The 27,477-nt window shown below is 50.0% G+C and overlaps 1 protein-coding gene across 3 annotated transcripts in view; it reads left to right on the forward strand.

Annotated features, from left to right (window-relative positions):
* enox1 (ecto-NOX disulfide-thiol exchanger 1) overlaps positions 1-27,477 on the forward strand; it is a 377,950-nt gene that overhangs the window by 344,383 nt on the left and 6,090 nt on the right. The gene's annotated exons all lie outside the window — the stretch shown is intronic.

Here is a 27,477-nt window from a genome sequence, read left to right on the forward strand (position 1 = left end):
ATCTCAGACTCTCCAATCCCCCAGTCCACCCTCCTGTCTCAGACTCTCCAATCCCCCAGTCCACCCTCATGTATCAGACTCTCCAATCCCCCAGTCCACCTTCCTATCTCAGACTCTCCAATCCCCCAACCCACCCTCCTGTATCAGACTCTCCAATCCCCCAGTCCAACTTCCTATCTCAGACTCTCCAATCCCCCAGTCCACCCTCCTGTCTTAGACTCTCCAATCCCCCAGTCCTCCCTCCTGTCTCAGACTCTCCAATCCCCCAGTCCGCCCTCATGTATCAGACTCTCCAATCCCCCAGACCACCCTCCTGTCTCAGACTCTCAATCCCCCAGTCCACCCTCCTGTCTCAGACTCTCCAATCCCCCAGTCCACCCTCCTGTCTCAGACTCTCCAATCCCCCAGTCCGCCCTCATGTATCAGACTCTCCAATCCCCCAGTCCACCCTCCTGTCACAGACTCTCCAATCCCCCAGTCCGCCCTCATGTATCAGACTCTCCAATCCCCCAGTCCACCCTCCTGTCTCAGACTCTCCAATCCCCCAGTCCGCCCTCATGTATCAGACTCTCCAATCCCCCAGTCCACCTTCCTATCTCAGACTCTCCAATCCCCCAGTCCACCTTCCTATCTCAAACTCTCCAATCCCCCAGTCCGCACTCCTGTCTCAGACTCTCAATCCCCCAGTCCACCCTCCTGTCTCAGACTCTCAATCCCCCAGTCCGCCCTCCTGTCTCAGACTCTCAATCCCAAGTCCGCCCTCCTGTCTCAGACTCTCAATCCCCCAGTCCGCCCTCCTGTCTCAGACTCTCAATCCCCCAGTCCACCTTCCTATCTCAGACTCTCCAATCCCCCAGTCCACCCTCCTGTCTCAGACTCTCCAATCCCCCAGTCCGCCCTCCTGTCTCAGACTCTCAATCCCCCAGTCCACCTTCCTATCGCAGATTCTCCAATCCCCCAGTCCGCCCTCCTGTCTCAGACTCTCAATCCCCCAGTCCGCCCTCCTGTCTCAGACTCTCAATCCCCCAGTCCACCTTCCTATCTCAGACTCTCCAATCCCCCAGTCCACCCTCCTGTCTCAGACTCTCCAATCCCCCAGTCCGCCCTTCTATCTCAGACTCTCCAATCCCCAAGTCCACCTTCCTATCGCAGATTCTCCAATCCCCCAGTCCGCCCTCCTATCTCAGACTCTCCAATCCCCCAGTCCGCCCTCCTGTCTCAGACTCTCAATCCCCCAGTCCACCTTCTATCTCAGACTCTCCAATCCCCCAGTCCACCCTCCTGTCTCAGACTCTCCAATCCCCCAGTCCGCCCTCTTGTCTCAGACTCTCAATCCCCCAGTCCACCTTCTATCTCAGACTCTCCAATCCCCCAGTCCACCTTCCTATCTCAGATTCTCCAATCCCCCAGTCCGCCCTCCTGTCTCAGACTCTCCAATCCCCCAGTCCGCCCTCCTGTCTCAGACTCTCAATCCCCCAGTCCACCCTCCTGTCTCAGACTCTCCAATCCCCCAGTCCGCCCTCCTGTCTCAGACTCTCAATCCCCCGGTCCACCTTCTATCTCAGACTCTCCAATCCCCCAGTCCACCTTCCTATCTCAGATTCTCCCATCCCCCAGTCCGCCCTCCTGTCTCAGACTCTCCAATCCCCCAGTCAGCCCTCCTGTCTCAGACTCTCAATCCCCCAGTCCACCCTCCTGTCTCAGACTCTCCAATCCCCCAGTCCACTTTCCTATCTCAGACTCTCCAATCCCCCAGTCCACCTTCCTATCTCAGATTCTCCCATCCCCCAGTCCGCCCTCCTGTCTCAGACTCTCCAATCCCCCAGTCAGCCCTCCTGTCTCAGACTCTCAATCCCCCAGTCCACCTTCCTATCTCAGACTCTCCAATCCTCCAGTCCACCCTCTTGTCACAGACTCTCCAAACCCCCAGCCCACCCTCCTGTCTCAGACTCTCCAATCCCCCAGTCCACCTTCCTATCTCAGACTCTCCAATCCTCCAGTCCACCCTCTTGTCACAGACTCTCCAATCCCCCAGCCCACCCTCCTGTCTCAGACTCTCCAATCCCCCAGTCCACCCTCCTGTCTCAGACTCTCCAATCCCCCAGCCCACCCTCCTGTCTCAGACTCTCCAATCCCCCAGCCCACCCTCCTGTCTCTGACTCTCCAATCCCCCAGTCAACCCTCCTGTCTCAGACTCCCAATCCCCCAGTCCACCTTCCTATCTCAGACTCTCCAATCCCCCAGTCCACCCTCCTGTCTCAGACTCTCCAATCCTCCAGTCCGCCCTCCTGTCTCAGACTGTTCAATCCCCAAGTCCACCTTCCTGTCTCAGACTCTCCAATCCCCCAGTCCACCTTCCTATCTCAGACTCTCCAATCCCCCAGCCCACCCTCCTGTCTCAGACTCTCCAATCCCCCAGTCCACCCTCCTGTCTCAGACTCTCCAATCCCCCAGCCCACCCTCCTGTCTCAGACTCTCCAATCCCCGCAGTCCACCTTCCTGTCTCAGACTGTTCAATCCCCGCAGTCCGCCCTCCTGTCTCAGACTGTTCAATCCCCAAGTCCACCTTCCTGTCTCAGACTCTCCAATCCCCAGTCCACCTTCCTATCTCAGACTCTCCAATCCCCCAGCCCACCCTCCTGTCTCAGACTCTCCAATCCCCCAGTCCACCCTCTTGTCTCAGACTCTCCAATCCCCCAGCCCACCCTCCTGTCTCAGACTCTCCAATCCCCCACTCCACCTTCCTAACTCAGACTCTCCAATCCCCCAGTCCACCCTCCTGTCTCAGACTCTCCATTCCCCCAGTCCACCTTCCTATCTCAGACTCTCCAATCCCCCAGTCCACCCTCCTGTATCAGACTCTCCAATCCCCCAGTCCACCTTCCTATCTCAGACTCTCCAATCCCCCAGTCCACCCTCCTGTCTCAGACTCTCCAATCCCCCAGTCCACCCTCCTGTATCAGACTCTCCAATCCCCCAGCCCACCCTCCTGTCTCAGACTCTCCAATCCCCCAGTCCACCTTCCTAACTCAGACTCTCCAATCCCCCAGTCCACCCTCCTGTCTCAGACTCTCCATTCCCCCAGTCCACCTTCCTATCTCAGACTCTCCAATCCCCCAGTCCACCCTCCTGTATCAGACTCTCCAATCCCCCAGTCCACCCTTCTGTCTCAGACTCTCCATTCCCCCAGTCCACCTTCCTAACTCAGACTCTCCAATCCCCCAGCCCACCCTCATGTATCAGACTCTCCAATCCCCCAGTCCACCTTCCTATCTCAGACGCTCCAATCCCCCAGCCCACCCTCCTGTCTCAGACTCTCCAATCCCCCAGCCCACCCTCCTGTCTCAGACTCTCCAATCCCCCAGTCCACCTTCCTATCTCAGACTCTCCAATCCCCCAGTCCACCCTCCTGTCTCAGACTCTCCAATCCCCCAGTCCACCCTCATGTATCAGACTCTCCAATCCCCCAGTCCACCTTCCTATCTCAGACTCTCCAATCCCCCAACCCACCCTCCTGTATCAGACTCTCCAATCCCCCAGTCCAACTTCCTATCTCAGACTCTCCAATCCCCCAGTCCACCCTCCTGTCTTAGACTCTCCAATCCCCCAGTCCTCCCTCCTGTCTCAGACTCTCCAATCCCCCAGTCCGCCCTCATGTATCAGACTCTCCAATCCCCCAGACCACCCTCCTGTCTCAGACTCTCAATCCCCCAGTCCACCCTCCTGTCTCAGACTCTCCAATCCCCCAGTCCACCCTCCTGTCTCAGACTCTCCAATCCCCCAGTCCGCCCTCATGTATCAGACTCTCCAATCCCCCAGTCCACCCTCCTGTCACAGACTCTCCAATCCCCCAGTCCGCCCTCATGTATCAGACTCTCCAATCCCCCAGTCCACCCTCCTGTCTCAGACTCTCCAATCCCCCAGTCCGCCCTCATGTATCAGACTCTCCAATCCCCCAGTCCACCTTCCTATCTCAGACTCTCCAATCCCCCAGTCCACCTTCCTATCTCAAACTCTCCAATCCCCCAGTCCGCACTCCTGTCTCAGACTCTCAATCCCCCAGTCCACCCTCCTGTCTCAGACTCTCAATCCCCCAGTCCGCCCTCCTGACTCAGACTCTCAATCCCAAGTCCGCCCTCCTGTCTCAGAGTCTCAATCCCCCAGTCCGCCCTCCTGTCTCAGACTCTCAATCCCCCAGTCCACCTTCCTATCTCAGACTCTCCAATCCCCCAGTCCACCCTCCTGTCTCAGACTCTCCAATCCCCCAGTCCGCCCTCCTGTCTCAGACTCTCAATCCCCCAGTCCACCTTCCTATCGCAGATTCTCCAATCCCCCAGTCCGCCCTCCTGTCTCAGACTCTCAATCCCCCAGTCCGCCCTCCTGTCTCAGACTCTCAATCCCCCAGTCCACCTTCCTATCTCAGACTCTCCAATCCCCCAGTCCACCCTCCTGTCTCAGACTCTCCAATCCCCCAGTCCGCCCTTCTATCTCAGACTCTCCAATCCCCCAGTCCACCTTCCTATCGCAGATTCTCCAATCCCCCAGTCCGCCCTCCTATCTCAGACTCTCCAATCCCCCAGTCCGCCCTCCTGTCTCAGACTCTCAATCCCCCAGTCCACCTTCTATCTCAGACTCTCCAATCCCCCAGTCCACCCTCCTGTCTCAGACTCTCCAATCCCCCAGTCCGCCCTCTTGTCTCAGACTCTCAATCCCCCAGTCCACCTTCTATCTCAGACTCTCCAATCCCCCAGTCCACCTTCCTATCTCAGATTCTCCAATCCCCCAGTCCGCCCTCCTGTCTCAGACTCTCCAATCCCCCAGTCCGCCCTCCTGTCTCAGACTCTCAATCCCCCAGTCCACCCTCCTGTCTCAGACTCTCAATCCCCCAGTCCACCCTCCTGTCTCAGACTCTCCAATCCCCCAGTCCGCCCTCCTGTCTCAGACTCTCAATCCCCCGGTCCACCTTCTATCTCAGACTCTCCAATCCCCCAGTCCACCTTCCTATCTCAGATTCTCCCATCCCCCAGTCCGCCCTCCTGTCTCAGACTCTCCAATCCCCCAGTCAGCCCTCCTGTCTCAGACTCTCAATCCCCCAGTCCACCCTCCTGTCTCAGACTCTCCAATCCCCCAGTCCACTTTCCTATCTCAGACTCTCCAATCCCCCAGTCCACCTTCCTATCTCAGATTCTCCCATCCCCCAGTCCGCCCTCCTGTCTCAGACTCTCCAATCCCCCAGTCAGCCCTCCTGTCTCAGACTCTCAATCCCCCAGTCCACCTTCCTATCTCAGACTCTCCAATCCCCCAGTCCACCTTCCTATCTCAGACTCTCCAATCCTCCAGTCCACCCTCTTGTCACACACTCTCCAATCCCCCAGCCCACCCTCCTGTCTCAGACTCTCCAATCCCCCAGTCCACCTTCCTATCTCAGACTCTCCAATCCTCCAGTCCACCCTCTTGTCACAGACTCTCCAATCCCCCAGCCCACCCTCCTGTCTCAGACTCTCCAATCCCCCAGTCCACCCTCCTGTCTCAGACTCTCCAATCCCCCAGCCCACCCTCCTGTCTCAGACTCTCCAATCCCCCAGCCCACCCTCCTGTCTCTGACTCTCCAATCCCCCAGTCAACCCTCCTGTCTCAGACTCCCAATCCCCCAGTCCACCTTCCTATCTCAGACTCTCCAATCCCCCAGTCCACCCTCCTGTCTCAGACTCTCCAAACCCCCAGTCCACCCTCCTGTCTCAGACTCTCAATCCCCCAGTCCACCCTCCTGTCTCAGACTCCCAATCCCCCAGTCCACCTTCCTATCTCAGACTCTCCAATCCCCCAGTCCACCCTCCTGTCTCAGACTCTCAATCCTCCAGTCCGCCCTCCTGTCTCAGACTGTTCAATCCCCAAGTCCACCTTCCTGTCTCAGACTCTCCAATCCCCCAGTCCACCTTCCTATCTCAGACTCTCCAATCCCCCAGCCCACCCTCCTGTCTCAGACTCTCCAATCCCCCAGTCCACCCTCCTGTCTCAGACTCTCCAATCCCCCAGCCCACCCTCCTGTCTCAGACTCTCCAATCCCCGCAGTCCACCTTCCTGTCTCAGACTGTTCAATCCCCGCAGTCCGCCCTCCTGTCTCAGACTGTTCAATCCCCAAGTCCACCTTCCTGTCTCAGACTCTCCAATCCCCCAGTCCACCTTCCTATCTCAGACTCTCCAATCCCCCAGCCCACCCTCCTGTCTCAGACTCTCCAATCCCCCAGTCCACCCTCTTGTCTCAGACTCTCCAATCCCCCAGCCCACCCTCCTGTCTCAGACTCTCCAATCCCCCACTCCACCTTCCTAACTCAGACTCTCCAATCCCCCAGTCCACCCTCCTGTCTCAGACTCTCCATTCCCCCAGTCCACCTTCCTATCTCAGACTCTCCAATCCCCCAGTCCACCCTCCTGTATCAGACTCTCCAATCCCCCAGTCCACCTTCCTATCTCAGACTCTCCAATCCCCCAGTCCACCCTCCTGTCTCAGACTCTCCAATCCCCCAGTCCACCCTCCTGTATCAGACTCTCCAATCCCCCAGCCCACCCTCCTGTCTCAGACTCTCCAATCCCCCAGTCCACCTTCCTAACTCAGACTCTCCAATCCCCCAGTCCACCCTCCTGTCTCAGACTCTCCATTCCCCCAGTCCACCTTCCTATCTCAGACTCTCCAATCCCCCAGTCCACCCTCCTGTATCAGACTCTCCAATCCCCCAGTCCACCCTCCTGTCTCAGACTCTCCATTCCCCCAGTCCACCTTCCTAACTCAGACTCTCCAATCCCCCAGCCCACCCTCCTGTCTCAGACTCTCCAATCCCCCAGTCCACCCTCCTGTCTCAGACTCTCCATTCCCCCAGTCCACCTTCCTATCTCAGACTCTCCAATCCCCCAGTCCACCCTCCTGTCTCAGACTCTCCAATCCCCCAGCCCACCCTCCTGTCTCAGACTCTCCAATCCCCCAGTCCACCTTCCTATCTCAGACTCTCCAATCCCCCAGTCCGCCCTCCTGTCTCAGACTCTCCAATCCCGCAGCCCACCCTCCTGTCTCAGACTCTCCAATCCCCCAGTCCACCTTCCTAACTCAGACTCTCCAATCCCCCAGTCCACCCTCCTGTCTCAGACTCTCCAATCCCCCAGTCCACCTTCCTAACTCAGACTCTCCAATCTCCCAGCCCACCCTCCTGTCTCAGACTCTCCAATCCCCCAGTCCACCTTCCTATCTCAGACTCTCCAATCCCCCAGTCCACCCTCCTGTCTCAGACTCTCCAAACCCCCAGTCCACCCTCCTGTCTCAGACTCTCCAATCCCCCAGTCCACCCTCCTGTCTCAGACTCTCCAATCCCCCAGTCCACCTTCCTATCTCAGACTCTCCAATCCCCCAGTCCACCCTCTTGTCTCAGACTCTCCAATCCCCCAGCCCACCCTCCTGTCTCAGACTCTCCAATCCCCCAGTCCACCTTCCTATCTCAGACTCTCCAATCCCCCAGTCCACCCTCTTGTCTCAGACTCTCCAATCCCCCAGCCCACCCTCCTGTCTCAGACTCTCCAATCCCCCAGTCCACCTTCCTATCTCAGACTCTCCAATCCCCCAGTCCACCCTCCTGTCTCAGACTCTCCAATCCCCCAGTCCACCCTCCTGTCTCAGACTCTCCAATCCCCCAGTCCGCCCTCCTGTCTCAGACTCTCAATCCCCCAGTCCGCCCTCCTGTCTCAGACTCTCCAATCCCCCAGTCCGCCCTCCTGTCTCAGACTCTCAATCCCCCAGTCCGCCCTCCTGTCTCAGACTCTCCAATCCCCCAGCCCACCCTCCTGTCTCAGACTCTCCAATCCCCCAGTCCGCCCTCCTGTCTCAGACTCTCCAATCCCCCAGTCCGCCCTCCTGTCTCAGACTCTCCAATCCCCCAGCCCACCCTCCTGTCTCAGACTCTCCAATCCCCCAGTCCACCTTCCTATCTCAGACTCTCCAATCCCCCAGTCCACCCTCCTGTCCCAGACTCTCCAATCCCCCAGTCCACCCTCCTGTCTCAGACTCTCCAATCCCCCAGTCCGCCCTCCTGTCTCAGACTCTCAATCCCCCAGCCCACCCTCCTGTCTCAGACTCTCCAATCCCCCAGTCCACCTTCCTATCTCAGACTCTCCAATCCCCCAGTCCACCCTCCTGTCCCAGACTCTCCAATCCCCCAGTCCACCCTCCTGTCTCAGACTCTCCAATCCCCCAGTCCGCCCTCCTGTCTCAGACTCTCAATCCCCCAGTCCGCCCTCCTGTCTCAGACTCTCCAATCCCCCAGTCCGCCCTCCTGTCTCAGACTCTCCAATCCCCCAGTCCGCCCTCCTGTCTCAGACTGTTCAATCCCCCAGTCCACCCTCCTGTCTCAGACTCTCCAATCCCCCAGTCCACCCTCCTGTCTCAGACTCTCCAATCCCCCAGTCCACCTTCCTATCTCAGACTCTCCAAAACCCCAGTCCACCCTCCTGTCTCAGACTCTCCAATCCCCCAGTCCACCCTCATGTATCAGACTCTCCAATCCCCCAGTCCACCTTCCTATCTCAGACTCTCCAATCCCCCAACCCACCCTCCTGTATCAGACTCTCCAATCCCCCAACCCACCCTCCTGTCTCAGACTCTCCAATCCCCCAGTCCACCCTCCTGTCTCAGACTCTCCAATCCCCCAGTCCGCCCTCCTGTCTCAGACTCTCCAATCCCCCAGTCCACCCTCATGTATCAGACTCTCCAATCCCCCAGTCCACCCTCCTGTCTCAGACTCTCCAATCCCCCAGTCCACCTTCCTATCTCAGACTCTCCAAAACCCCAGTCCACCCTCCTGTCTCAGACTCTCCAATCCCCCAGTCCACCCTCCTATCTCAGACTCTCCAATCCCCCAGTCCACCCTCCTGTCTCAGACTCTCCAATCCCCCAGTCCACCTTCCTATCTCAGACTCTCCAATCCCCCAACCCACCCTCCTGTCTCAGACTCTCCAATCCCCCAGTCCACCCTCCTGTCTCAGACTCTCAATCCCCCAGTCCACCTTCCTATCTCAGACTCTCCAATCCCCCAGTCCACCTTCCTATCTCAGACTCTCCAATCCCCCAGTCCACCCTCCTGTCTCAGACTCTCAATCCCCCAGTCCGCCCTCCTGTCTCAGACTCTCAATCCCCCAGTCCGCCCTCCTGTCTCAGACTCTCCAATCCACCAGTCCACCTTCCTATCTCAGACTCTCCAATCCCCCAACCCACCCTCCTGTCTCAGACTCTCCAATCCCCCAGTCCACCTTCCTATCTCAGACTCTCAATCCCCCAGTCCGCCCTCCTGTCTCAGCCTGTCAATCCCCCAGTCCGCCCTCCTGTCTCAGACTCTCCAATCCCCCAGTCCACCTTCCTATCTCAGACTCTGCAATCCCCCAACCCACCCTCCTGTCTCAGACTCTCCAATCCCCCAGTCCGCCCTCCTGTCTCAGACTCTCAATCCCCCAGTCCGCCCTCCTGTCTCAGACTCTTCAATCCCCCAGTCCGCCTTCCTATCACAGATTCTCCAATCCCCCAGTCCGCCCTCCTGTCTCAGACTCTCCAATCCCCCAGTCCGCCCTCCTGTCTCAGACTCTCAATCCCCCAGTCCACCTTCCTATCTCAGACTCTCCAATCCCCCAGTCCACCTTCCTATCTCAGACTCTCCAATTCCCCAACCCACCCTCCTGTCTCAGGCTCTCCAATCCCCCAGTCCGCCCTCCTGTCTCAGACTCTCAATCCCCCAGTCCACCTTCTATCTCAGATTCTCCAATCCCCCAGTCCGCCCTCCTGTCTCAGACTCTCCAATCCCCCAGTCCGCCCTCCTGTCTCAGACTCTCAATCCCCCAGTCCACCCTCCTTTCTCAGACTCTCCAATCCCCCAGTCCGCCCTCCTGTCTCAGACTCTCAATCCCCCAGTCCACCTTCTATCTCAGACTCTCCAATCCCCCAGTCCACCTTCCTATCTCAGATTCTCCAATCCCCCAGTCCGCCATCCTGTCTCAGACTCTCCAATCCCCCAGTCCACCCTCCTGTCTCAGACTCTCAATTCCCCCAGTCCACCCTCCTGTCTCAGACTCTCAATCCCCCAGTCCACCCTCCTGTCTCAGACTCTCCAATCCCCCAGTCCGCCCTCCTGTCTCAGACTCTCAATCCCCCGGTCCACCTTCTATCTCAGACTCTCCAATCCCCCAGTCCACCTTCCTATCAGATTCTCCAATCCCCCAGTCCACCCTCCTGTATCAGACTCTCAATCCCCCAGTCCACCCTCCTGTCTCAGACTCTCAATCCCCCAGTCCGCCTTCCTGTCTCAGACTCTCCAATCCCCCAGTCCACCCTCCTGTCTCAGACTCTCAATCCCCCAGTCCACCCTCCTGTCTCAGACTCTCAATCCCCCAGTCCACCCTCCTCTCTCAGACTCTCAATCCCCCAGTCCGCCTTCCTGTCTCAGACTCTCAATCCCCCAGTCCACCCTCCTGTCTCAGACTCTCAATCCCCCAGTCCACCCTCCTCTCTCAGACTCTCAATCCCCCAGTCCGCCTTCCTGTCTCAGACTCTCAATCCCCCAGTCCACCCTCCTATCTCAGACTATCCAATCCCCCAGTCCACCCTCCTGTCTCAGACTCTCCAATCCCCCAGTCCACCCTCCTGTCTCAGACTCTCAATCCCCCAGTCCACCTTCCTGTCTCAGACTCTCAATCCCCCAGTCCGCCTTCCTGTCTCAGACTCTCAATCCCCCAGTCCACCCTCCTATCTCAGACTCTCCAATCCCACAGTCCACCCTCCTGTCTCAGACTCTCCAATCCCCCAGTCCACCCTCCTGTCTCAGACTCTCAATCCCCCAGTCCACCCTCCTGTCTCAGACTCTCCAATCCCCCAGTCCACCCTCCTGTCTCAGACTCTCAATCCCCCAGTCCACCTTCTATCTCAGATTCTGCAATCCCCCAGTCCGCCCTCCTGTCTCAGACTCTCCAATCCCCCAGTCCGCCCTCCTGTCTCAGACTCTCAATCCCCCAGTCCACCCTCCTTTCTCAGACTCTCCAATCCCCCAGTCCGCCCTCCTGTCTCAGACTCTCAATCCCCCAGTCCACCTTCTATCTCAGACTCTCCAATCCCCCAGTCCACCTTCCTATCTCAGATTCTCCAATCCCCCAGTCCGCCATCCTGTCTCAGACTCTCCAATCCCCCAGTCCACCCTCCTGTCTCAGACTCTCAATTCCCCCAGTCCACCCTCCTGTCTCAGACTCTCAATCCCCCAGTCCACCCTCCTGTCTCAGACTCTCCAATCCCCCAGTCCGCCCTCCTGTCTCAGACTCTCAATCCCCCGGTCCACCTTCTATCTCAGACTCTCCAATCCCCCAGTCCACCTTCCTATCAGATTCTCCAATCCCCCAGTCCGCCCTCCTGTCTCAGACTCTCAATCCCCCAGTCCACCCTCCTTTCTCAGACTCTCCAATCCCCCAGTCCGCCCTCCTGTCTCAGACTCTCAATCCCCCAGTCCACCTTCTATCTCAGACTCTCCAATCCCCCAGTCCACCTTCCTATCTCAGATTCTCCAATCCCCCAGTCCGCCATCCTGTCTCAGACTCTCCAATCCCCCAGTCCACCCTCCTGTCTCAGACTCTCAATTCCCCCAGTCCACCCTCCTGTCTCAGACTCTCAATCCCCCAGTCCACCCTCCTGTCTCAGACTCTCCAATCCCCCAGTCCGCCCTCCTGTCTCAGACTCTCAATCCCCCGGTCCACCTTCTATCTCAGATTCTGCAATCCCCCAGTCCGCCCTCCTGTCTCAGACTCTCCAATCCCCCAGTCCGCCCTCCTGTCTCAGACTCTCAATCCCCCAGTCCACCCTCCTTTCTCAGACTCTCCAATCCCCCAGTCCGCCCTCCTGTCTCAGACTCTCAATCCCCCAGTCCACCTTCTATCTCAGACTCTCCAATCCCCCAGTCCACCTTCCTATCTCAGATTCTCCAATCCCCCAGTCCGCCATCCTGTCTCAGACTCTCCAATCCCCCAGTCCACCCTCCTGTCTCAGACTCTCAATTCCCCCAGTCCACCCTCCTGTCTCAGACTCTCAATCCCCCAGTCCACCCTCCTGTCTCAGACTCTCCAATCCCCCAGTCCGCCCTCCTGTCTCAGACTCTCAATCCCCCGGTCCACCTTCTATCTCAGACTCTCCAATCCCCCAGTCCACCTTCCTATCATATTCTCCAATCCCCCAGTCCACCCTCCTGTATCAGACTCTCAATCCCCCAGTCCACCCTCCTGTCTCAGACTCTCAATCCCCCAGTCCGCCTTCCTGTCTCAGACTCTCCAATCCCCCAGTCCACCCTCCTGTCTCAGACTCTCAATCCCCCAGTCCACCCTCCTGTCTCAGACTCTCAATCCCCCAGTCCACCCTCCTCTCTCAGACTCTCAATCCCCCAGTCCGCCTTCCTGTCTCAGACTCTCAATCCCCCAGTCCACCCTCCTGTCTCAGACTCTCAATCCCCCAGTCCACCCTCCTCTCTCAGACTCTCAATCCCCCAGTCCGCCTTCCTGTCTCAGACTCTCAATCCCCCAGTCCACCCTCCTATCTCAGACTATCCAATCCCCCAGTCCACCCTCCTGTCTCAGACTCTCCAATCCCCCAGTCCACCCTCCTGTCTCAGACTCTCAATCCCCCAGTCCACCTTCCTGTCTCAGACTCTCAATCCCCCAGTCCGCCTTCCTGTCTCAGACTCTCAATCCCCCAGTCCACCCTCCTATCTCAGACTCTCCAATCCCACAGTCCACCCTCCTGTCTCAGACTCTCCAATCCCCCAGTCCACCCTCCTGTCTCAGACTCTCAATCCCCCAGTCCACCCTCCTGTCTCAGACTCTCCAATCCCCCAGTCCACCCTCCTGTCTCAGACTCTCCAATCCCCCAGTCCACCCTCCTGTCTCAGACTCTCCAATCCCCCAGTCCACCCTCCTGTCTCAGACTCTCAATCCCCCAGTCCACCCTCCTGTCTCAGACTCTCCAATCCCCCAGTCCGCCATCCTGTCTCAGACTCTCCATCCCCCAGCCTCCAGTGCACTTATAAATTATTTCCTTGGTCATTCATTCCTCCAAAGTAAATATAAGAAAAAATCAAGGATGAGAAATGGCTGGTCGGCGGTCTAACCTTGTCCATGCTGCAGTGTGCCAATCATATTTGCATAAAATACTCCAAGTGTGGTCTGTTAATGCTTATAGAAACTCAGCATAACATCTGACAACTTGCACTTCACTCTTCTGCTTACCTCTCCTAAATATATTGTTGCCTTTACAAGTGCTTCTCCGATTGGCTCAACATTATAAGGTAAATTATCCAAGCCCACACCAGTCGCAAGGAATGGAAAAAGCAAGGCACACTGTCTCGTGCCCTTGTGGGACTACAGATGAGGGACCTGTGCACTTCCATGTTGAGAATTCTCATACATTAATTTTAATCAATGAAAAATGATGACATGGGAATTCATAGTTCCCTGACACATACTCCCAGCATCTGGCTGGCCCAGTGTCTCCCCCACCCCCATTACTGCACCAAATTTGTTCTCTGGCCAAGTGTCCTCCTCAGCCCCCAGAAAGACTCTGGCCCCCTGCTGGCCTGTCTGAGCCTCCCCAAAGAATGCCTACCCCTCAGATCTGACCTGCCAGCCAGCTCAGCATGGGGATGGGCAGATTTCCTACTCTTCCAGAACTGGCGAGCTGCAGGAGCTGCAGCTTGTTCATGAGCCCAGAACCTCAAAAAGGTTCTTGTCTCACATTGCCACCAGCAGGAGGGCACAGCAGCTGTTCAGCCTTCTTCATCCCTTGTTTTGGCTGATACTTGAAAATACCACCTAAAAGTCTTGCATTTGTGCAGACGCTTCTTGTAAGCATCACGGTCACCTGTCAGTTGTCACTTTTCGGGTGTCACAATTCTGAGGCCACAATTCCCTGTCTTCTCTGATTCACCATGAGCAATGGCACAGGTAATCATCCAGTGACAATTGAAACATTTGGTGCAAAATGGTCAGTCCTGAACCAGTAACACCTGATCTGCAAAGTCTTTGGTTACACAATAGCTTGCAAGAAAATGTGATGTTTCCTCACTTTCTTTTTGCGTATTTGTATTATGAACCATACACAGATAATTATTGAGAAGGTTTAGCTAAATATAACATATCGCATTGGGTGTGAAATGGAGTTGGTGTGCTCAGTTAAAATGATTGTTTAAGAAATTTTGATTAAAATTATCTATTACAACATTGGCTATATCCTCCTTTAAAGAATCAATGACATTCAGGGGGTAATTAGAAAGAAATGAGGCACAGCACCTTCCAAAAAATGCTTGTTTTTCACTTAACATTCATGGTTCGATTCATGAAATACATTACAGCTGGTTTAACAAATTTGGCAGGAGGTAAGGAACAGCTGAGCTCAAAAAATGAAATACTTTAGATCCATTTTATTTCAGCAGTATTCTTGTCATGTCCACTTTGACTTCGTGGTAGCACTCTTCTTTGAGTTTTTAAACACTTTACAGCCAATGAAATACTTTTTTGCAGTGTGGTCATTCTTGTAATGTAGGAAATGCAGCAGCCAATTTACACACAGCAAACTCCCAGACAGCCATGAGATAAATGACCAAAACATCTGTTTTAAGTGATCCTGGTTAAGGCATAAATATTAGACAGCACACCAGGGAGAACTCCTCTATGCTTCTTCAAAAAGTGTGTGGGATTTTTTTTACATTCACCTGAGGGGGCAGATGGGGCCTCAGTTTAATGTCTCATCTGAAAGACGGCACCTCTGACAATGCAGCACTCCCTCAGTACTACACTGGAGTGTCGCTCTGAATTGCCATTGAAGTGTCTGTGATCGCACCAGTGGATTTTTGACACATGGTTATTAAGTTTTGTGTAAATGTATTTTAGGATGCAGAGGTTTGACGTCAGTTGTAAATTGATTGCTGAAGAACAATCAGGGTAAGGGAGTTTCCATGGTTACCCCGCTCGTGGTCACTGGTATTGAGATTAAGGGCAGAGTTTGATTTCTGTACACAGGTGGTACAATTAGGTTGTTATCCCAAACACTAAATAATATCTGAATTCCAACAATTGGCATTAGCAAGGGTGTATCTCTCTACTGCTCCAACTATGTCCTTGAGATAAATCGTTATAAGTGCTCAGAAGCACTAAAATAAACACTAATTTACTAATAGGCTGATTTATTAAATAATCATTGACTTCATGAACCATTGCACGGCCGCTCATTTATTCAGTGCAGCAATTAGCTCGCAGCATAGTGTTTGTGTTTATCGTGCTGCCAGATTATCTTCTCAACCTGAAGGCTGTGGATACTCGGTGAATTGGAGCTTACAAGATAGATTGGTTGATTGCTCTGGGTAAATGGGGTTGATGTACAGATCAGCCACGAACTCACGGTCTGATTGAATGGTGGTGCAGGCTCGAGGTGCTGAATGGCCTACTCTTGTTCCTATGTACGTGTGACTGTCTGGGAACTGCAGTGGACACTCCATATAATGTGGTAATATGTGTGCTGATGCCTGCTGGGTACAACAGTGGGGTATGTTATTTGGCATGGTGCCATGGCCCAAACAAATGGCCTGAATTACTATCCTACTCGCACATAGCACAATTTGCCCTCCAAATATTGCCATTTTACATTCAAAAAAGAAAAGAAATAGTCCCAGGGCAGTCAAAAATGGCATTCTAGCCATAAGAGATCACATAAATAGATTGTGTGAGATATTGAGGGGGTAAGTTTCCTCCATGCTTCACGTGTAAAGGCATTGTAAGCCCATTGATACTTGAAAGGCCCTAAGATATAACCACACTGCTCCCCTCCCCCACCCTCCTCAGTATAGCCAATTTATGATTCCACAAAGCCACACAAGCAGCCAAGGGGATTTTATAAGAGCATAAGAAATAGAGGCAGGAGTAGGCCATACAGCCCCTTGAACTTGCTCTGCCATTTAATAAGATCATTTCTGAGCTTCCACAGCTCTCTGGGGTAAAAAATTCCAAAAATTCACAACCCTCTGAGTAAAGAAGTTTCTCCTCATTTCAGTGCTAAATGGCTGATCCCTTTATCCTGAGACCATGCCCCCTAGTTCTAGATTCCCCAGCTCGGGAAAACAGCCTCTCTGCATCTAACCTGTCAAGCCCTCTCAGAATCTTATATGTTTCAGTGAGATCACTTCTCATTCTTCTAAATTCCAGAGAGTATAGGCCCATTCTACTCAATGTCCCCCCTGTCACAGGACAACCCTCTCATACCAGGAATCAATCTACTGAACTTTTGTCACACTGCATCTAAGGCAGATATATCCTTCCTGAGGTTCGGAAACTAAAGCTGCACACAGTACTTTAGGTGTGGTCTCACCAAAACCCTGTACAATTACTGCAGGACTTCCTTACTCTTGTACTTCAACACCCTTACAATAAAGGCCAAGTCTTTCTGTGTTTCATGTACAAGGGTATCCCAATCCCTCTGAAAACCAACATTTAATAATTTTCTCACCATTACAAAAAATTCTGTTTTTCTATTCTTCCTACCAAAGTTAATAGTCTCACATTTCCCCAGGTCAAATTCCATCTGCCACATTCTTGACCATTCACTTAACCTATCTATATCCTTTTGCAGACTCTTTTGTGTCCTCCTCACAGTTTACACTCCCACCTAGCTTTGTATCATCAACAAACTTGGATATATTACACACAGTTACTTCATCTAAGTTATTAACATAGATTGTAAATAGTTGAAGCCTCAGGACTGATCTTTCAGGCACCCCACTAATTACAGCCAGCCAATCTGAAAATGACCCATTTATTTCTATTCTCTGTTTTTCTATCCTTTAACCAATCCTCAAGCCGTGCCAACATATTACCCGCATTCCCATGAGCCCTTATCTTGTGTAATAACCTTTCCTGTGACACCTCGTTGAATATCTTTAGAAGATCCAAATATACTACATCCACTGGTTCCTTTATCTACCCTGCTAGTTATATCTTCAAAAAAACTCTAACAGATTTGTCAAACACTATTTCCCTTTCCTAAAACCATGTTGATTCTGCCAAATCATGTTATGATTTTCCACGTGCCTTGTTACCACATCCTTAGTAATAGATTCTAGCAGTTTCCTGACGACTGATATCAGGCTGACTGGCCTAGAATTCCCTATGTTTTCTCTCCCTCCTTTCTTGAACAGCCAGTTTATGTTTGCTACCTTCTAATCCAAGGGGAACCTTCTAGAATCTAGGGAATTCCGGAAGATCAAAACCAATGCATCCACTATCTCTGCAGCCACATCTTTCAAACCCTGAGGATATAGGCCATCAGTTCCGGGGGATTTGTTGGCTCTTAGTCCCATTAATTTCTCCAGTACTTTTTGTTTGCCATTATTAATTACTTTAAGTTCCTCCCCCCCACTGGACCCTTGGTTCCCCACTATTTCTGGTATGTTTTCTGTGTCTTCTATTGTGTGGACAGATACAAAATATTTGTTTAATATTGCTGCCATTTCTTTATTCTCTATTATAATTTCTCCCATCTCTGCCTCTAAGGGACCCACATTTACTTTTGCGAATCACTTCCTTTTTATATACTGGTAGTAACTCTTACAATCTGCTTTTATATTTCTTGCTAGTTTACTCTCATTCTATTTTTTCCCTTTTTATCATTTTTGGTCATCCTTTGCTGGTTTCTAAAACTCTCCCAATTTTCAGGTTTGCTACTCTTCTTGCCATATTATAAGCCTCTTCTTTTAACCTAATACTATCCTTAATCTCTTCGATTAGCCATAATCGATCACTTTTGCCCATGGAGTTTTTATTTCTCAATGGATTGTAGATTCATTGAGAATTAGGAAATATCTCTTTAAATGTTTGCCATTGTGTTTCAACCATCATACCTTTTAACCTAATTTCCCAACTTACTTTACCCATGTTCAAAAGGTCGACAGTTACGCAGAATGCTTGAGTTGGTACCTCCTGGAGGATTGCAGAGGGTAGCTTTGTACTATGTCTTTATGAAGATAAGTGTGCAAAAGTGAGCCTCACATTTCCTCAGAGACCAGCAAACAACTTCATTTTCAGCTGGCCAGCAGTCCCACCCAAAGCATGCAGCAGCTTTATTAAAATATTTAAATTGAGGTGCTACACTTTTGTAAGATTTGGACGCAATTGTGGAGTGTGTGCTATGCATGCTTTGCCCATTGGTACTGGGCCTACAGTGGCCTACCCAGCAATCCCTAATAGAGGCTACTCCCAAACATCCTCCTGGCTCCACAAAAATCAGTCCACCAATGTCAACCGCTGAATGGCTCGCCTCAAGATTGCCTCCCCCTCCCTCCACTCAGCCCACTGCTTCCTCTAATCGGCAAGCTGCCTATCATCACTTGTTGTGTACTGGTCACGTTCAAATGAGACTTGCTAATGACAATGATTCAAGCCTCTCACTATTGCGCCTCGGATGGTGTTGCACTACCAGCTCCAGTACAGCCGAGGAACAAGTAAGTGTCACTGTTGAAGTGACCTTTTTTTTTTCAAGTTTGCAAACTAATTACTTCAGTCTCAATGACACCCTTGAAAGCTGAATTATGTCGCCTCTTTGTTGCTGGCAAACCGTCAAAGTAATGATAGCAATACAGCAGACAGCACAACCTCTTAAATTATGCTGAGGTCAGGTTTTCATCTCTGGTAGGATGTGTTCCAGGAGCTCCCGTCACTGATCACTTGACATGTACATCCTTGAAGTGCCCCACCTTCCTGCAGCAATTGGACACTAGAACACACGCTCTCCATTCCCTAATTGAACAATTCCTGGCTGTCGGTCAAATAGCATTTCTTCCTGCAATCACCAATATTTTTATAACTAATAAACAAAAGTGTTCAAAGGAAATGAAAAAAAAATGCAATTATTTTTAAATGCTCCAATTTTTTTTCTCCCCGGTTGCTCGCAGCCATTTCCAGAAGATTAATCATTAATTCCTGTGACAATCTGGAGAGTTGACAACTCTACCAGGGAGAAGGGACAAATGCAGTTGCCCAGGGTTTAGCTCTTAACACTTCTGTTACTCACAGTCTACAGCCACCCCGTGATTTCTAAATTTGCCTACAACATTAAAACGTGTCCTGCAGGCACAACTTATTGAAACCAACAGAGAGTTCCGCACATGGAATAATTACTGGGAAATATTGTTCAATGTTATCAATGCAGAGCTGGATCCAGAGTGATTGATACTAATGTCAATTTTCAGGCAGAGGGACATAGGTTGGAGGAGGTTTTTTGACCTGGCTGAAGACTGGTCATTGATAACGTCTGTGCAGTGTCAGGGGAGTGATAAACACAACACTCTGAAGGTTAAGGACATTGCCAGAAGCACTGAAGCTCTCTGGTATTAACTGTATAAATATATCGGTAGGAAGACATTTAGAATATTGCATTCAATCTTGGTCCAAATAGCTATTGATTCATTAGAAAGGATTCAGGGGAAAGCAGCAGAGATAATTAGATCACTGTTGTGAGGATAAACCAGTAAAATGACAAGTGAGAGATGTGATTTGGACTTTTAAAATAACGAGGGATCAAATCCAGTCAGAATTGCTCAGTTATTTACCGTAAGGACAAAAGGACACACTCTGAAAGTGAGCAGCAATGCAGTGAGTGGAAAGAGCTTAGTGAGCTGAGCAACCATATTCAGTGCTCAGCCTCTTACTCTCTTACAGTAACAAGGAAAGGAAAGGAAAGGACTTGCATTTATATAGTGCCTTTTGCCACCTCCTGCAAAAGATCCCAAGAGTCTATTTCAGAGAAGAGCAGGGTAGTTTTACCAGATGCCGTGACCAATATTCATCCCAAATCCACCATCACCAAAACAGAATATCTGGTCATTTTCACATTGGCTGGCACATTTCCTAACATTACAATAATGACAATGCTTCAAAAAGTACCCAATTGCCTGGATAGCACTTTGGGACATCCTGAAGTTATGTAAAGCACGATCTAAATGCAATTCTTTCTTTCTTGAATCAGATGTTGTTCAGTGGCCTGTTGCATCTCTATCTTTCTATGTTGGCAATGTTACAGATCTGAAATGTAAGCAGCTGTACATTTTTCGGTGTGTTTTCAGAGCTGTAATTTCAGTCCGTAATGGATCAACTTTTATCAAATTGAAATCTCGACTGACATGTTACAAACTTAGTAATTACAGAAAAGTAGGTGAGTAGGGGTTACCTAATGATCCAGCCCGGTGATGGAAGCATCCACACCACAACTGTAGCATCAGTGACAAGTGGTTTTGCATCACACCGACCCTACATTAATGCTGTCTAAGTCTGGAGTTAGAGCCTGGCCTGACACAGAACAAAGAGAAGTAAGAGACCCCGAAGGAAGGTTTCTCATTCCACCTCACTTCAGAGTTCAGCTCACTTTCAATTCACACAAGTTCAGCTCAACATGTTATTTTATTAATTCTTGGGATTTGGGCATCACTGGTGTGGTTGCCATTTATTGCCCACCTCTAGATGTCGCAACTGAGCAGTTTGTTGGGCCACTTCAGAGGGTAATTAAGAGTCACTCACATTGGCCGGAATTTTACGCCACCCCACCGAGCCAGATGATGGCGGGGGGCAGGGGGCTGGCGTAAAATTGAGATGGAGGCTCTGGAAGGCCTACCCGACCCCCTCCCGCCTTCCGTGGGCCGGGGACAGGGGCGAGAAACGGCCCACCCACCCCAGGCCAATCAAGGCCCTTAAGTGGCCACTTAAAGGCCACTTAAGGGCCTTCACCCGCCTCCACGAGAATTTTACCCATGGCAAGCCGGCGTCCGGGAGTCGTGAAAGGCCACCCAGTGAAATCTGGCGGCCTCTCAGTGCACTGGGTGGGGGGGAGGGGCGGACAAATGGGCACAGGGTGCCCAATTGAGGGCCGCCCAAACCTTCCCCAACCACCCCCAATCATCAACCACCAATGGTTGGCTGGCAGCTCAATGAGGCGGGACTTCCTCCCTCAAGCAGGTGGAGGTCCCGCCTCGGAACAATTAAAGCCCGGGCACCTGTAAAACGCGGGTTGGATCCCTGGGCCGGGCGAAAGTGGGTTCGCCACCAACCTTTATGTCGGTGGCCAGCTCCCGTTTGCCTGGCGTAAAATCCAGCCCTTTGTGTGGGACTGGAGTCACATACAGGCCAGACCAGTTAAGAACGTCCTTCCCTATAGGACATTAATTAACCAATTATTACAACAATCTAACAGCTTCATGGTTATTTTTACTGAAACTTGATCAGATTTTTTAAAAATTGAATTCAACTACTCAAACTGCCATGGTGGGATTTGAACTCATGCCAAGTCTACTAATTCAAGCCTCTGGATTACTAGTCCAGTTACTACACTACCATCCCCAATAATAATGCTGCCCGTGCAGTGTACAGCAAATGTACCATGTGTATAGTGACCACAGAGCTAAAGACAACAGCAGCAGACCCCAGTCATGCTTACAGTTCACCACATATAACATACACATGGTAGCTCCTGCTGGCTCCGCTCCATTAAAGAAGACACCTGACATCGTTCTAGAAGAGTTAACATAACATATGAAGAACTCTTCACAAACGTTCAGGAAGGGTGTTAATAGGGAGGCTATCGAAACCTTTTAATGTGGAACCAGACAAGTGTAAATGGATAATAATTGCAAGTCAAATCACTGCCACGGAACACAAAAGTCCGAGTGTATCAAGCCTGTGTCCTCAGTACCTTGCTCTACGGCAGCGAGGCCTGGACAACGTATGTCAGCCAAGAGCGACGTCTCAACTCATTCCATCCTGGCTGCCTCCAGAGAATCTTTGGCATCAGGTGGCAGGACCGTATCTCCAACACAGAAGTCCTCAAGGTGGCCAATATCCCCAACATATACACCCTACTGAGCCAGCGGCGCTTGAGATGGCTTGGCCATGTGAGCCGCATGGAAGATGGCAGGATCCCCAAGGACACATTGTACAGCGAGCTTGTCACTGGTATCAGACCCACTGGCCGTCCATGTCTCCGCTTTAAAGACATCTGCAAACACGACATGAAGTCCTGTGACATTGACCACAAGTCGTAGGAGTCAGTTGCCAGCGATCGCCAGAGCTGGCAGACAGCCATAAAGGTGGGGCTAAACAGTGGCAAGTCGAAGAGACTTAGCAGTTGGCAGGAAAAAGGACAGAAGCGCAAGGGGAGAGCCAACTGTGTAACAACCCTGGCAGCCAATTTTATCTGCAGCGCCTGTGGAAGAGTCTGTCACTCTAGAATTGGCCTTTATAGCCACTCCAGGCGCTGCTTCACAAACTACTGACCACCTCCAGGCGCTTACCCATTGTCTCTCGAGACAAGGAGGTCAACGAAGAAAAAAAAAAGAGAAGGCTAAAAAGCTGCAATTGATAATTGTAAAACTAATTGTTGGCCACACAGAGAAGACAGATTTGGTTGAAGTACTCTGAGAGAAAATGGTGGTACAGTGTTAGTGTCAAGGAATGAAAAAGTTCTGCGTGAGCCCAAGCGATTGTCCAAACTGGATGGGGCGAATGGCTTTCTGTCACACCTTATACACGTCATTGGCAATGGGAAAGCATGGATGTGCAATATAAATGCAACGTCACACGGGGCATCTAGCAGCACATCCTAATCACAGATTTTGTTCCATGAATGTGCATTCTACATGGACATCCCTTTTAAAAAAATAGAGAATCCAGTACCTTGTTTTACCGGTAGATAATTATATCAAAACAGCTTGTAGAAATGCCCACAGAATCATATAACTTGTCAATAAAACCAAAGCTATATAAATGACGCTAGTTTGCAGATGCTGACCATTATGTAAATTATTGTATTTTTGTCTAAATTATTGCTTGATGTTTTATGGTTATATTCCAATCTTTTCAGAAAGAGAGAGGGAGTGGGATTAAATTTGAGGGCTCCTGGTTTCTGAGTAAATTCAGCAATTTTATCTTGTAAAGCTAATGGGCCAGATTTTGCTGTAAAAAAACAGCATCTGAGTGACTCACTCTGATATTAATGTGCAAATCAACCAACAACCTGTGCCAAAGAAGACATAGCCTGTGAATTGCAAATCACCACAAGTTGCTAGATGATTTGCACTGCTCCACTGTTAGACTCCGCTGCCAGCAACTCACCCTCAACCTCCCTCTGAGTTACATGAAGTTTCTGTATTTGCATGTTAATTGTTGATTAAATTCACTGCAGAAAGTTAAGTCTAGTAATTACTAGTGTAAGTACCCTTCCAGTGACATGAAATTATTAATAACTGCCAGTCAACCTCTCTTGCCCAATAAGTGAACAACTATAAGTGTGGAATCTCATTCTTTCAGGTTGTGAATATTCTTAGGAGATGTTATAAATGTCAAATTTTAATTTTTTTCTTGCTTTTCTTTTCAGTCTCTTTCTCTCTCTCTTAATTCAATCTTTCTTTCCCTCTCTTTATTTCTCTTTCTTTTCCTGATTTGACTCTAATTCGCCTTCCTTCTCAGCCCTTCCTCTGTTTCTTTCTCAATCCTTAAATCTTATTGGTTAAGGAGATAGACTGTTGGGCCCGACGTTCACTAAGGTCCCAGATACCCTGTTGCCCTTACCCTTGCTGCACCGTTATCAGCTCGCACTTCCAGCTATTTTGTGGGAAAAAAATTTAAAAATATAAACTTAAATCTAACTAACAGAGCCCCATCACTCCTGCAAAACCAGAGCCAATGCATTTTGATAAGAGATGGTGAGTGATTTCATGTTGGGGAATGAAACACTTTCATATCTCATACATTAGAGGAAAGATTTACTCTCTCTATGCATGTACTTTATAAACACATTTATGGTTTCACTGTAAATAGCAGGCAGAGGAAAGCTCTCCCTCCCGCCCATACTTTAAGAGAGAAATTATTGAAAATGACTTGCAAATTCTGCAGCCAGGCAGCCTATAAAGAAAGAAAGAGAATATATTCTAATGTCCTTTGACAATCTTTCGCAGTGATGTTGAAGCTTTCATGCTTTAACCATCTTTGTGTTTTCACACTAGTTAATGCCTCAGGTGTATGGCTCGAAAATGCTCTGTCTGGAACATGACCGATACTGATGGCCCTTTAAACACTCCCAAAAGTAATCCTCAGCCTCCAAAACTGCAGGAGCCTGGTTGCTAGATATCTGATTGTGAGTCTGTTTTGGTAAAACTACAGTCATATATCTCCGACTCAATCAGCCTACTGCCCATTTAGAGCATTTTTACAGTCTCTTTACAGGACATGTTGTACCTACATCACAATTAAAATTCCTATCCCATGTCAAGAGCAGATTCCACACAAAAGGGATGCAAAACACAGGCCGGTCACCATTTACTCCAGTGAGAAACAGGAGCAATGTTATCAGTTCTGACAAAATGATACATGACACAGCTCGAGAGCTGCAATGTCATCAAGCGTTCCAATTCAGTTAATAAATTACTGGAGCCTCACAGCTTCTACTTCAGCACACTTTCAGAAGCCTTTTGTTCTGTACACTGTGTCCCATCCTTTGTCCATTATTTCAGTGGATAAAGCTAATAAAAAGACTTTCGTACATATTAGAGGCTCAGACCCGCATTGGGTATGCTCTGAATTCAGGTCTTCAGCAGATACTTTTGCAGGCTCAATGAGTAGTGTAACTCATCTGAACCTCTCACCCTTGTGGTAGTTGACTCACACTGTCCTGGATCTACATGTGTGACATCACAGCCCAGCAGTTATAACGTTGAAATCCCCTGTCACCTCAGTCGGAATATCTATGCCTTTTTGCACCTTTTTTTTTTCAATCTCTACAAAGGCGAACCCTGGTAACTCTTGTAAGAGGTTCCGTTCCCGTACCCCCTTACTACAGTTCTTGGACTTTAGGAATTACAAGAATAAAATTGCACATGACACAGGGTTTGGCTTAACAATGAGTTGTTGTTTTATTGAATCCAATAATATCCCTAATACAGACACTTCTATGGTTAGTTGAAGCAGAAATAAAAACAAAACTGTCCTCAGTAAAAAACCTCCTGCAGTAACTTAAAATTGACACTCCAATTCCCAGCTGAACCCTTCAGAGATTTGACCATTGTTCTCAGTTACCCAAAACAAAGTCACTATGACTTGGCTCAAACTTACAAATTTCAGGCAAAACACTATGCTTTTGTCACAAAACCCTCAGACCAAGATCACTACGATAATATAAAAGCAAAATACTGCGGATGCTGGAAATCTGAAACAAAAACAAGAAATGCTGGATTCACTCAGCAGGTCTGGCAGCATCTGTGGAAAGAGAAGCAGAGTTAACGTTTCGGGCCAGTGATCACTACGAATTGGCTGACCACAAATACGGGCAAAAACACTACGCTTTTGTCCCAATCCCTCAGACCAAGATCACTACGATTTGGCTGAACCCACTTACAATCACCTACACGACCGGTCGGTCCCAGTGTTGATTGTAGGTCCTGAGTCAAGGTGACCAACTTTGACCCTTCTTCCGACTGCAGCCCCCACAGTACAAACCCCTTCAAGATTTGACTGAAAAACTTACAATCACCTACACGACTGGTCATTACCAATGTTGATTGCAGGCCTGGACCTGAGATGACCAGTTCCTGTCCTTCTTCACATAATTGCAGCGCCAAACCCTTCGATCTTGACCTTTTATGACGATCTTTATAGAAATATCATGAACACATCTCCTGAAGCCATCCTGCTGGCTGGTCAGCACTTAGCACCTTTTAATCTCTTTCCTCTGTTACCTGCCTGGTCCATACAGATCCATTTAGTGCTGATGTTATTTCCATGACTGAGAACAATGAATTCCACCAAGGTGAGGTAGCCCAGGCTCCAGAGCTGATATACATGACAAAGGTTTCTCTCCTGTCTTGACAGGAGTGAATGCTGTGATCTGGGGCCAGTTAGTTGTAACAATGGCATCCCCAATTACTTAACATGATGGCAGTTATCCTGTGTCACTGTTATGATAATGTCTCAAATTCCAGTCCATTAACAGTATCAGTTCTGTTGTGGCATTGGAATGTTTGAAATTGACCCATCGGAATGCAGCCTGCCTCTGTGTGCTTTGTGTTGAGGTTTGGCTCTCATTCACAGTCAGTGGGGGTTGGGGTCCCTGCCCCCTACTCCACAAAGTCCAGTTTTAAGGGGTGGCCCAGTGGTTAGCACCGCAGCCTCACAGCTCCAGTGACCTGGATTCAATGCTGGGTACTGCCTGTGTGGAGTTTGCAAGTTCTCCCTGTGACAGTGTGGGTTTCTGCTGGGTGCTCCGGTTTCCTCCCACAGCCAAAGACTTGCAGGTTGATGGGTAAATTGGCCATTATAAATTGCCCCTAGTATTTATTTATTTTTATTTTATTTATTTAGAGATACAGCACTGAAACAAGCACTGAAATAGGAATATGGGATTAATGTAGGATTAGTATAAATGGGTGGTTGATGGTTGGCACAGACTTGGTGGGTTTCAGTGCTGTATCTCGAAAATAAAATAAAAAATAAAGTCCAGTTGGAGGGGGGCAGGAATTCTGATCCTAGACGATGGGATGCTTGGTACGAATTATTAGTTGCTTTAATATTCCACAGTAAGATGAACACGTAGAGTGAATTCCACTTAGTTCAACTAATAGAACTTATTTCCATGTAACTGCATGAAAATGATGAATGGGCTATGCTACCCCACTTCTGTGCTGCAATTAAACTCTGCCATGTCCCGGCTTTTTCAGCCTGTCTTTTGTGGTACTTGCTGCAGCTTCTGTTGCAAAGATCAGGCTGTTTTCTCAGCTGTCTGACATCCTGCTTTGTGTTACAACTGTTTATAATCAGAAAGAGATCAAAAACCGCCAGCCCAATCGCTCCATAGTAGCTTCATCAAGTATTGCCATGGGATTGTTGACATCCATGTGAACAGACAGGATATCGGCTTAACTTTTAATATGAAATACGCTACCTCCGACAGTTTAATTATGAGTTCGTGTGTATGAAACAGGAATGATTCTGATTCTGTGATTCTGAATGTTTACTGCAGTTTTGTTTTCTGATTTGTTGTATCTCATTCATATGGAGTGAGCGTCACTCATTTCATTTAAAAATGTAACTTGTTAATGTATCTCAATTTTAAAGAGGATGTCAAGGCCTTGGATAGGGTGCAGAGGAGATTTAGTAGAGTGGCACCAGGGATGAGGGACTTCAGTTATGTGGGGAGCTACAGAAGCTGGGATTGTTCTCCTTAGAACAGAGAAGGTTAACGGGAGATTTAATAGAGGTGCTCAAAATTATGAGAGGTTTTGATGGAGCAAATAAGGAGAAACTGTTTCCGGTGACAGGAGGGTCGGGTAACCAGAGGACACAGATTTAAGGTAATTGTCAAAGGAACCAGAGTGGAGATGAGGAGAAATGTATTAA

The sequence above is a fragment of the Heterodontus francisci genome, chromosome 10 (genome assembly GCF_036365525.1).
Source record: "Heterodontus francisci isolate sHetFra1 chromosome 10, sHetFra1.hap1, whole genome shotgun sequence".
Classification (NCBI taxonomy): Eukaryota; Metazoa; Chordata; class Chondrichthyes; order Heterodontiformes; family Heterodontidae; genus Heterodontus; species Heterodontus francisci.